Here is a 9,471-nt window from a genome sequence, read left to right as displayed (position 1 = left end):
TGACTGAATAACAATACAATATTTTTCTCTTTTTAACTTAATCTGTATAATAGGCTCTAGGTTCATCCACCTTATTAGAACTGAGTCAAATGCATTTCTTTTTTATGGCAGAGTAATATTCCATTGTACGTATGCACCACAACTTCTTTATCCATGAATGATGCCTTTTAATTCAATTGTTGTAGTTATAATTATTTATTATCTGGAGGAAAACATTGAGCTGTACAGAATGACAAAATGTAGCCGATATTATTGTGCTTGCTTGGATCTGTGATTTCTCCAGGGCTTTTCTAATCCTTTCCTCTCCTTCCTTGTGTTTAAATATCAAAACCTAAGACCTCCTTTCTGCCTGTGGATGCTGCCAAGAAAGCATCGTTGAAGTCTTCCCCAGCCTCCACTGCCGTCATGTCTAAATCAGAGTCTCCCAAAGAGCCCGAACAGCTGCGGAAGCTCTTCATCGGAGGATTGAGCTTTGAAACAACCGATGAGAGTCTGAGGAGCCATTTTGAGCAGTGGGGAACGCTCACAGACTGTGTGGTAATGAGGGATCCAAACACCAAGCGCTCCAGAGGCTTCGGGTTTGTCACATACGCCACGGTGGAGGAGGTGGATGCGGCCATGAATGCAAGGCCACACAAGGTGGACGGAAGAGTTGTGGAACCAAAGCGGGCCGTCCAAGAGAAGATTCTCGAAGACCTGGTGCCCACTTAACTGTGAAAAAGATTTTTGTTGGTGGCATTAAAGAAGACACTGAAGAACATCACCTGAGAGATTATTTTGAACAGTATGGGAAAATTGAAGTAATTGAAATCATGACTGACCGAGGCAGTGGCAAAAAGAGAGGCTTTGCTTTTGTAACCTTTGATGACCATGACTCCGTAGACAAGATTGTCATTCAGAAATACCGAACTGTGAATGGCCACAACTGTGAAGTGAGAAAAGCCCTGTCTAAGCAAGAGATGGCTAGTGCTTCATCCAGCCAGAGAGGTCGAAGTGATTCTGGAAACTTTGGTGGCGGTCGTGGAGGTGGTTTTCGTGGGAAGGACAACTTTGGTCGTGGAGGAAACTTCAGTGGTCGAGGTGGCTTTGGTGGCAGCCACGATGGTGGCGGGTATGGTGGCAGTGGGGATGGATATAATGGATTTGGTAATGACGGAAGCAATTTTGGAGGTGGCGGAAGCTACAATGATTTTGGCAATTACAACAATCAGTCTTCAAATTTTGGACCCATGAAAGGAGGAAACTTTGCAGGAAGTTCTGGCCCCTATGGTGGTGGAGGCCAATACTTTGCCAAACCACGAAACCAAGGTGGCTATGGTGGCTCCAGCAGCAGCAGTAGCTATGGCAGTGGCAGAAGGTTTTAATTACTGCCAGGAAACAAAGCTTAGCAGGAGAGGAGAGCCAGAGAAGTGACAGGGAAGCTACAGGTTGCAACAGATTTGTGAACTCAGCCAAGCACAGTGGTGGCAGGGCCTAGCTGCTACAAAGAAGACATGCTTTAGACAATACTCATGTGTATGGGCAAAAAACTCGAGGACTGTACTTGTGACTAATTGTATAACAGGTTATTTGAGTTTCTGTTCTGTGGAAAGTGTAAAGCATTCCAACAAAGGGTTTTAATGTAGATTTTTTTTTTTTTTTGCACCCATGCTGTTGATTGCTAAATGTAATAGTCTGATCATGACGCTGAATAAATGTCTTTTTTTTTTTTTAATGTGCTGTGTAAAGTTAGTCTACTCTGAAGCCATTTTGGTAAACTACCCCAACAGTGTGAAGTTAGAATTCCTTCAGGGTGATGCCAGGCTCACTTGAAATTTATTTACAAACCTGCCTGGTGGAGAAGCTGCTGTCTTCAGAACCTTGGTGTAGTTGAGCTGACAGTTACCGTGTTGTGACCTGGAGTTCACCACTGAAAGGGTCACCCATGCAAAGTCATGGAGCTTTGTTAATTTTTTTTGGTTATTAATGATTGTTGGCACATCCTATGCAATAAATCTAAATTGAATTATGGTACCAGATAAAGTTATAGATGGGAATAAAACTTGTGTATCATCCATTATCATGTGTAATCAATAAAAGATTTAATCCCCTCTTGAAATAAAAAAAAACAACCTAAGACCTAGAGCCTAATCTCTCATCATTGCCCAAGTGACTATTTATAAGACAAATTAACCATATTGGCCTCAAGATTCATCCTTCAGTGACTCTCCAAACTCCATAGTATGGGACACAAATTACTTCAAGATCTACCTATTTCTCTAGCCTCACTTCCTCACGTCTTCACAGTTTATACTCTTGCAACAATACAGTATATAATAATACCTTGATCACATTATGTTCCTTCATATTATACTTTCACACATGCAATTCACTATACTTAAACAATGAGTGGCAACTGACATGGGATTAACTAGTTCAGTTCAGTTCAGTTCAGTCGCTAAGGCATGTCTGACTCTTTGCAAGCCCATGAGTCAGAGCACGCCAGGCCTCCCTGTCTGTCACCAACTCCCAGAGTTTACTCAAACTCATGTCCATTGTGTCGCTGATGTCATCCAGCCATCTCATCCTCTGTCACCCCCTTCTCCTCCTGCCCCCAATTCCTCCCAGCATCAGGGTCTTTTCCAATGAGTCAACTCTCAGCATGAGGTGGCCAAAATATTGGAGTTTCAGCTTTAGCATCAGTCCTTCCAATGAACACCCAGGACTGATCTTCTTCAGAATGGACTGGTTGGATCGCCTTGCAGTCCAAGGGACTCTCAAGAGTCTTCTCCAACACCACAGTTCAAATGCATCAGTTCTTCAGCACTCAGCTTTCTTCACAGTCCAACCCTCACATCCATACATGACCACTGGAAAAACCATAGCCTTGACTAGATGGACCTTTGTTGGCAAAGTAATGACTCTGCTTTTGAATATACTATCTAGATTGGTCATAACTTTTCTTCTAAGGAGTAAGCGTCTTTTAATTTCATGGTTGCAGTCACCATCTGCAGTGATTTTGGAGCCCCCCAAAATAAAGTCTGACACTGTGTCCACTGTTTCCCCATCTATTTCCCATGAAGTGATAGGACCAGATGCCATGATCTTAGTTTTCTGAATGTTGAGCTTTACTCCAACTTTTTTACTCTCCTCTGTAACTTTCATCAAGAGGCTCCTTAGTTCCTCTTCACTTTCTGCCATAAGGGTGGTGTCATCTGCATATCTGAGGTTATTGATATTTCTCCCAGCAATCTTGATTCCAGCTTGTGTTTCTTTCAGCCCAGCATTTCTCATGATGTACTCTGCATATAAGTTAAATAAGCAAGGTGACAATATACGGCCTTGATGTATTCCTTTTCCTATTTGGAACCAGTCCGTTGTTCCATGTCCAGTTCTAACTGTTGCTTCCTGACCTGCATACAGATTTCTCAAGAGGCAGGTCAGGTGGTCTGGTATTCCCATCTCTCTCAGAATTTTCCACAGTTTATTGTGATCCACACAGTCAAAGGCTTTGGCATAGTCACTAAAGCAGAAATAGATGTTTTTCTAGAACTCTCTTGCTTTTTCCATGATCCAGCAGATGTTGGCAATTTGATCTCTGATTCCTCTGCCTTTTCTAAAACCAGCTTGAACATCTGGTAGTTCATGGTTCACATATTGCTGAAGACTGGCTTGGAGAATTTGAGCGTTACTTTGCTAGCGTGTGAGATGAGTGCAATTGTGCGGTAGTTTGAGCATTCTTTGGCATTGCCTTTCTTTGGGAATGGAATGAAAACTGACTTTTCCAGTCCTGTGGCCACTGCTGAGTTTTCCAAATTTGCTGGCATATTGAGTGCAGCACTTTCACAGCATCATCTTTCAGGATTTGAAACAGCTCCACTGGAATTCCATCACCTCCACTAGCTTTGTTCATAGTCATGCTTTCTAAGGCCCACTTGACTTCACATTCCAGGATGTCTGGCTCTAGGTGAGTGATCACACCATCGTGATTATCTGGGTCGTGAAGATCTTTTTTGTACAGTTCTTCTGTGTATTCTTGCCACCTCTTCTTAATATCTCCTGCTTCTGTTAGGTCCATACCATTTCTGTCCTTTATCGAGCTCATCTTTGCATGAAATGTTCCCTTGGTATCTCCAATTGTCTTGAAGAGATCTCTAGTCTTTCCCATTCTGTTGTGTTCCTCTATTTCCTTGCATTGATTGCTGAGGAAGGCTTTCTTATCTCTCCTTGCTATTCTTTGGAACTCTGCATTCAGATGCTTATATCTTTCCTTTTCTCCTTTGCTTTTTGCTTCTCTTCTTTTCACAGCTATTTGTAAGGCCTCCTCAGACAGCCATTTTGCTTTTTTGCATTTCTTTTCCATGGGGATGGTCTTGATCCCTGTCTCCTGTACAGTGTCATGAACTTCCATCCATAGTTCATCAGGCACTCTATCTATCAGATCTAGTCCCTTAAATCTATTTCTCACTTCCACTGTAAAATCATAAGGGATTTCATTTAGGTCTTACCTAAATGGTCTAGTGGTTTTCCCTACTGTCTTCAATTTAATCTGAATTTGCCAATAAGGAGTTCATGATCCGAACACAGTCAGCTCCCGGTCTTGTTTTTGCTGACTGTATAGAGCTTCTCTCTCTTTGGCTGCAAAGACTATAATCAATCTGATTTCAGTGTTGACCATCTGGTGATGTCCATGTGTACAGTCTTTATCACACAGCTCTAATAATTAAGACAACTTGATATTGGTTTTAAAAAATCAATAGAATTCAACAGTGTTTCAAACAGATCCATGTTTATATGGAAATTCAGCTTGAGTTAAAGGTGATACTTTATACTCAATTCATCGTATTGGGACAATGTCATTTCTTCTTTAGAAAGAAATTTAAATTCTCATCATACACACACACTACATATAAATATAGATCCCAGATAGAAAAAATGCAGTGTGAAAAGTAAAGCTATTGAGATACTACCTGAAAATGCAGAAAACTATGTTTGTAATCTCAGAATCCAGAATGACTTTTTAGGCAAAGCCCATAAAGAAAGATTTACTGTTTTGACTAAATAAAATTTAAAACTTTTTAAAGTCAAAGGAGAGTATAAACTAAATTTTTAAAAAGACAAATTTCCTCCTCCAAAGGATCTTCCCAACCCAGGAATCAAACCCGCATCTCCTGCGGCTTCTGCGTTGGCAGGCTCATTCTTTACCACTGAGCCACTTGGGAAGCCCAGTACTTAACGTAGTCATGGGGATTTCAAATATGAGTTGGCTCCTGTCTCTTAGCAACACTCGATATCCTTGGATGTCTGACAGCCACAACCCTAAGTCCAGGCTGGATTCTTGTCCAATTCTACAAATAGGTCCTCATATGTAAAGTGTTCTGCACAGTACCTGATGCACAGTTAGAGCTCACCCAGTAATAGTAATATGCATATTATTATAGTTTTGGTACATTAAGTAGCCATTAAAATAGAAATACGTTCATCCATGAGAACTGAAATGAAACGACCTTTTGAGACTCTTTTTTTAACATCAAAGTGAAAAAAGAAAAAAAAAAAAACCTGCATAGACCTCAACTTCTGGCCAAAATGGAATACCAGGGACCACATTTATTCTCCTACCAAAAACAACTGAAAATGTACATCACATATGAAACAACAGTTTGTAAGACACTGACCACCTAGCAGTGAAGAATGGTGAATCCAAGAGAATGGAAGCAAAAGCGGTAAGAATCTGTGGGCTGCCCCTAAAGCAGAAGTACTAATGTTCTATTATTTTTCTGAGTTACTAATATTCTAACATTAGTTACTAATACTGAGTTACTAATGTTCTAATAAGATTTTATTATTTTCTGTGTTACTAATATTCTAATATTTTTGCCCAATATTCTCAGATCATTAACTATATGATATGTAAAACCAATAATAACGATTGCATGTGTGTGTGTGTGTGTGTGTGTTAGTTGCTCAGTCATGTCTGACTCTTTGTGACCCCACAGCAGACTGTAGTCTGCCAGGCTCCTCTGTCCAAGAGATCTCCAGGCAAGAATACTGGAGTGGGCTGCCATCTCCTTCTCCAGGGGATTTTCCCAACCCAGAGACAGAACTCACATCTTTTGTGTCTCCTCCATTGGCAGGCAGATTCTTTACCACTGCGCCACCTGGGAAGCCCTAATAATGATTATGTTGATGCAAAAAAAACAAAAAACAAAAAAACCCAGCACAGCCTAACACTTGAGAGTAATGCTTTATTTGTTGGACAAAACTTTGTACTTAACTCCAGGAAGAAAGTTAAGAGTTTGTACTTAACTCTGGGTTTGGAAGAAACTGCTTCCAAAGAGGTAAGGGAGGAGCCAGGATATACAGAAGCTTTTGCAACAAAGACCAGGTAGTAGTAAGAACATCAAAATATTACTATTAATTAAAGAAAACCAGGTATCTCAAGGTAAGGAATATAGTGCTTTTCTATGTATGGAAAGATCCAAGAGTCTGAGCTCATAGAAATCATTCCTTTGCTATGCATCTTAGCTTTCTGGGGCTAGACTCCGGTGTTTTCTCATCCTGATTCTCCTCAGGGTGCACTGTTGGGGGTAGCTGCAGTGGCTGATGGCTTGATGGTGGGCATCTTGTTTCTATTCTGAGTTCCATCAGGGCTCATTACTGGGGCCGCTGTAATGTGATGGCTTGATGGCGGCAACATCCTTTGTTCACTGATATGTCAGGCAATCTTTCTTATTCACAATTATAAAGAAAAACACAATGATTATAAATACATCATGAAGACTGACTAGGCATTATCTCATTTAATCCAGAGAACTCAGGTGGTATGTACTATGAGTATAGGTTAGGAAAGTGAAACTCTGAGAAGTTAAGTTACAACTGGCCCAGTGCTACACACCTAGGAAGATTCAGAGCCAGGATTTGGATCAACTGACTCTACATAGAAGTTGGTTTGTGGAGACAGCATGAAGATGGAGAGACAGGTTCTGTAAGTCAGGCACACAAGCTGGAGCAGGTCTAGAAGGGTCCTTTGAGGCCTGTGCTTCAAATTGTACTAGGCATGTGTTTCCCTGGTGGCTCAGCTGGTAAAGAATCCGCCTGCAATGCGAGAGACCTGGGTTCGATCCCTGGGTTGGGAAAATCCCCTGGAGAAGGGAACAGCTACCCACTTCAGTATTCTGGCCTGGAGAACTCCATGGACTGTATAGTCCACGGGGTCACAAAAGTCAGACATGGCTGGAGCGACTTTCACATGGATTTAAAGAACAAGGAGAACAGCCCTGGGAATAAGAATGAGTTGATACTAAGCCAAAGATCTTGTGAGATAAAATTTTATTCAACATTTCATGGGCAATGCTGACCTCAGGGTATGAGCAAAAATAAACCAACAAGAAGCAATTGAAATTACTGATCACATTAGAAGATAGGAGGAAGGGGACAGCAGGAAGCTAGTATGGTAGCACTTGCGGTGAGAAGAGGGTGGTGAGGTGGGATGGCATTTTGATAAAAGCCCAGTATCCTGACAATTAGCCCCATAGTTAACGCAAGATAGCCCTAGGGAGGACGCAGAGCTGATCTATAGGTGGAATTGTGAATCCTTGTTTGGAAATGGAATGCAACCATAGAGAGAAACAAGGTCATCAAGAAAGGTCATAAGAACATAAAGATGTCATTTTTCCCATCCTTATGTGCTGTTGTTTAGTCGCTTAAGTCATTTCCAATTCTTTTGTGATCCAACTGACTATGATGTGAGGCTCCTCTGTCCATGGGCTTTCCCAGGCAAGAATACTAGAATGGGTTGCCATTTCCTTCTCCAGGGGATCTCCCCTACCCAGGGATCAAACCCATATTGCCTGCATTACAGGCATGTTCTTTACCGCTGAGCCACCAGGGAAGCCCCTTCTCTATGTGTACCTGAGTTCCATCCATAGATCCCTTGAGGGTCCATAGGCCTCAGATTACAAACTCTGCTTTAGCTCCATAACACCCCAGAATACCTCCAAGTCATTTGTTTCAAGACCACAAAACTGAAATAAGCCTATTCCTGGAGCTCCATGAGGGTAAAGTGAGGGTAAAGATCTCATTCATCCTTGGATCACTGGTATCTGAGAGTTCTCAGGTATACAGCAGGGGCATAACAAAGGGTACCAGATATACAATGCATGCATTGTTCAAGATGCTAATGGGACATGAACAGGATACCCCAATTGGGTTTTATGAAGACTAGAGTTAGGATATCAGCAACTGAAGCCACCAGAGAAATGTCAAAATCTGCCTCATGGGACAACAGAAAAGGCTAGAGGTGGAGTTGGGGGAGATCTAAAGCCTGAATGAATCCAAAAAACACAGTCCTAGGGGATGGAAGACAGAGTCAGTCAGGATACTCCTCCATGGATCACTCCTTGAGAAAACTCAGGGATCCTTCCTTATTTGTAAGCCTTCATGTGACTTAAACACAAGCTTCTCAAACACAACTAATGTCTGAGAAAGCAGGGTTTCTTTCCCATTAAAAAGTCTCCATTGACTGCTGCTGCTGCTGCTAAGTCACTTCAGTCATGTCCAACTCTTGCAACCCCATAGACGGCAACCCACCAGGCTCCTCCATCCCTGGGATTCTCCAGGCAAGAACACTGGAGTGGGTTGCCATTTCTTTCTCCAATCCGTGAAAGTGAAAAGTGAAAGTGAAGTCGCTCAGTCGGGTCCCGACTCTTACCGACCCCTTGGACTGCAGCCCACCAGGCTCCTCCGTCCATGGGATTTTCCAGGCAAGAGTACTGGAGTGGGGTGCCATTGTCTTCACCATTGATTCTATTGCTTTGCAAATAAGATCATCTATAAACACAGACAGAGAGAACAACAAATGTATGGATACCAAGGGGGAAAGAGGGATGGGGTGGAAAGAAATGAGAGATCAGAATTGACATATAGAAAGGGGGAAAAGATGGCGGAGGAATAGGACGGGAAGACCACTTTCTCCCTCACAAATTCCTCAAAAGAACATTTCAACGCAGAGCAAACTCCACAGAACAACTTCTGTAGGCTGGCAGAGGACATCAGGCAACCAGAAAAGCAGACCATTGTCTTCAAAAACAGGTAGGAAAAAATATAAAAGATGAAAAAGGAGACAAAGGAGGTGGGAAGGGAGCTCCATCCCGGGAAGGGAAGCCCGTCCCGGGAAGGGGATTTTAAGAAGAGAGGTTTCCAAACACCAGGAAACACTCTCCCTGCCGAGTCTGTGGCGAGCCTTGGAAACACAGAGGGCAGCATAGCAGGAAGGGAAAATAAATAAATAATTAAAACCAAGAGATTGCAAGCCCAACAGTAACTTCCCCAGCGGAAAAGCAGCACAGCCGCCTGCATCCGTCATTGGGAAGTAGGGGCAGGGCAGGGACGCGCGGGAGGCGTGGGCTGCAGTGCTTTGTAAAAATCCGGCAGGAACACCCCACGCGCAACCAGAACGATCTAACTTGGGCTAGCAAACCAGACTGTGGGATA

The 9,471-nt window shown here is 42.5% G+C and overlaps 1 pseudogene; it reads left to right on the top strand.

Annotated features, from left to right (window-relative positions):
• The first annotated feature begins 392 nt into the window (after nt 1-392).
• On the top strand, nt 393-1,592 carry LOC138429764 (heterogeneous nuclear ribonucleoprotein A1-like; annotated as a pseudogene).
• Nucleotides 1,593-9,471: the final 7,879 nt, after the last annotated feature.

The sequence above is a fragment of the Ovis canadensis genome, chromosome 24, assembly GCF_042477335.2.
Source record: "Ovis canadensis isolate MfBH-ARS-UI-01 breed Bighorn chromosome 24, ARS-UI_OviCan_v2, whole genome shotgun sequence".
NCBI classification, from domain to species: Eukaryota; Metazoa; Chordata; class Mammalia; order Artiodactyla; family Bovidae; genus Ovis; species Ovis canadensis.
Note: the sequence above shows the minus strand (reverse complement) of the source record. Positions and strands in the feature narration are given on the sequence as shown.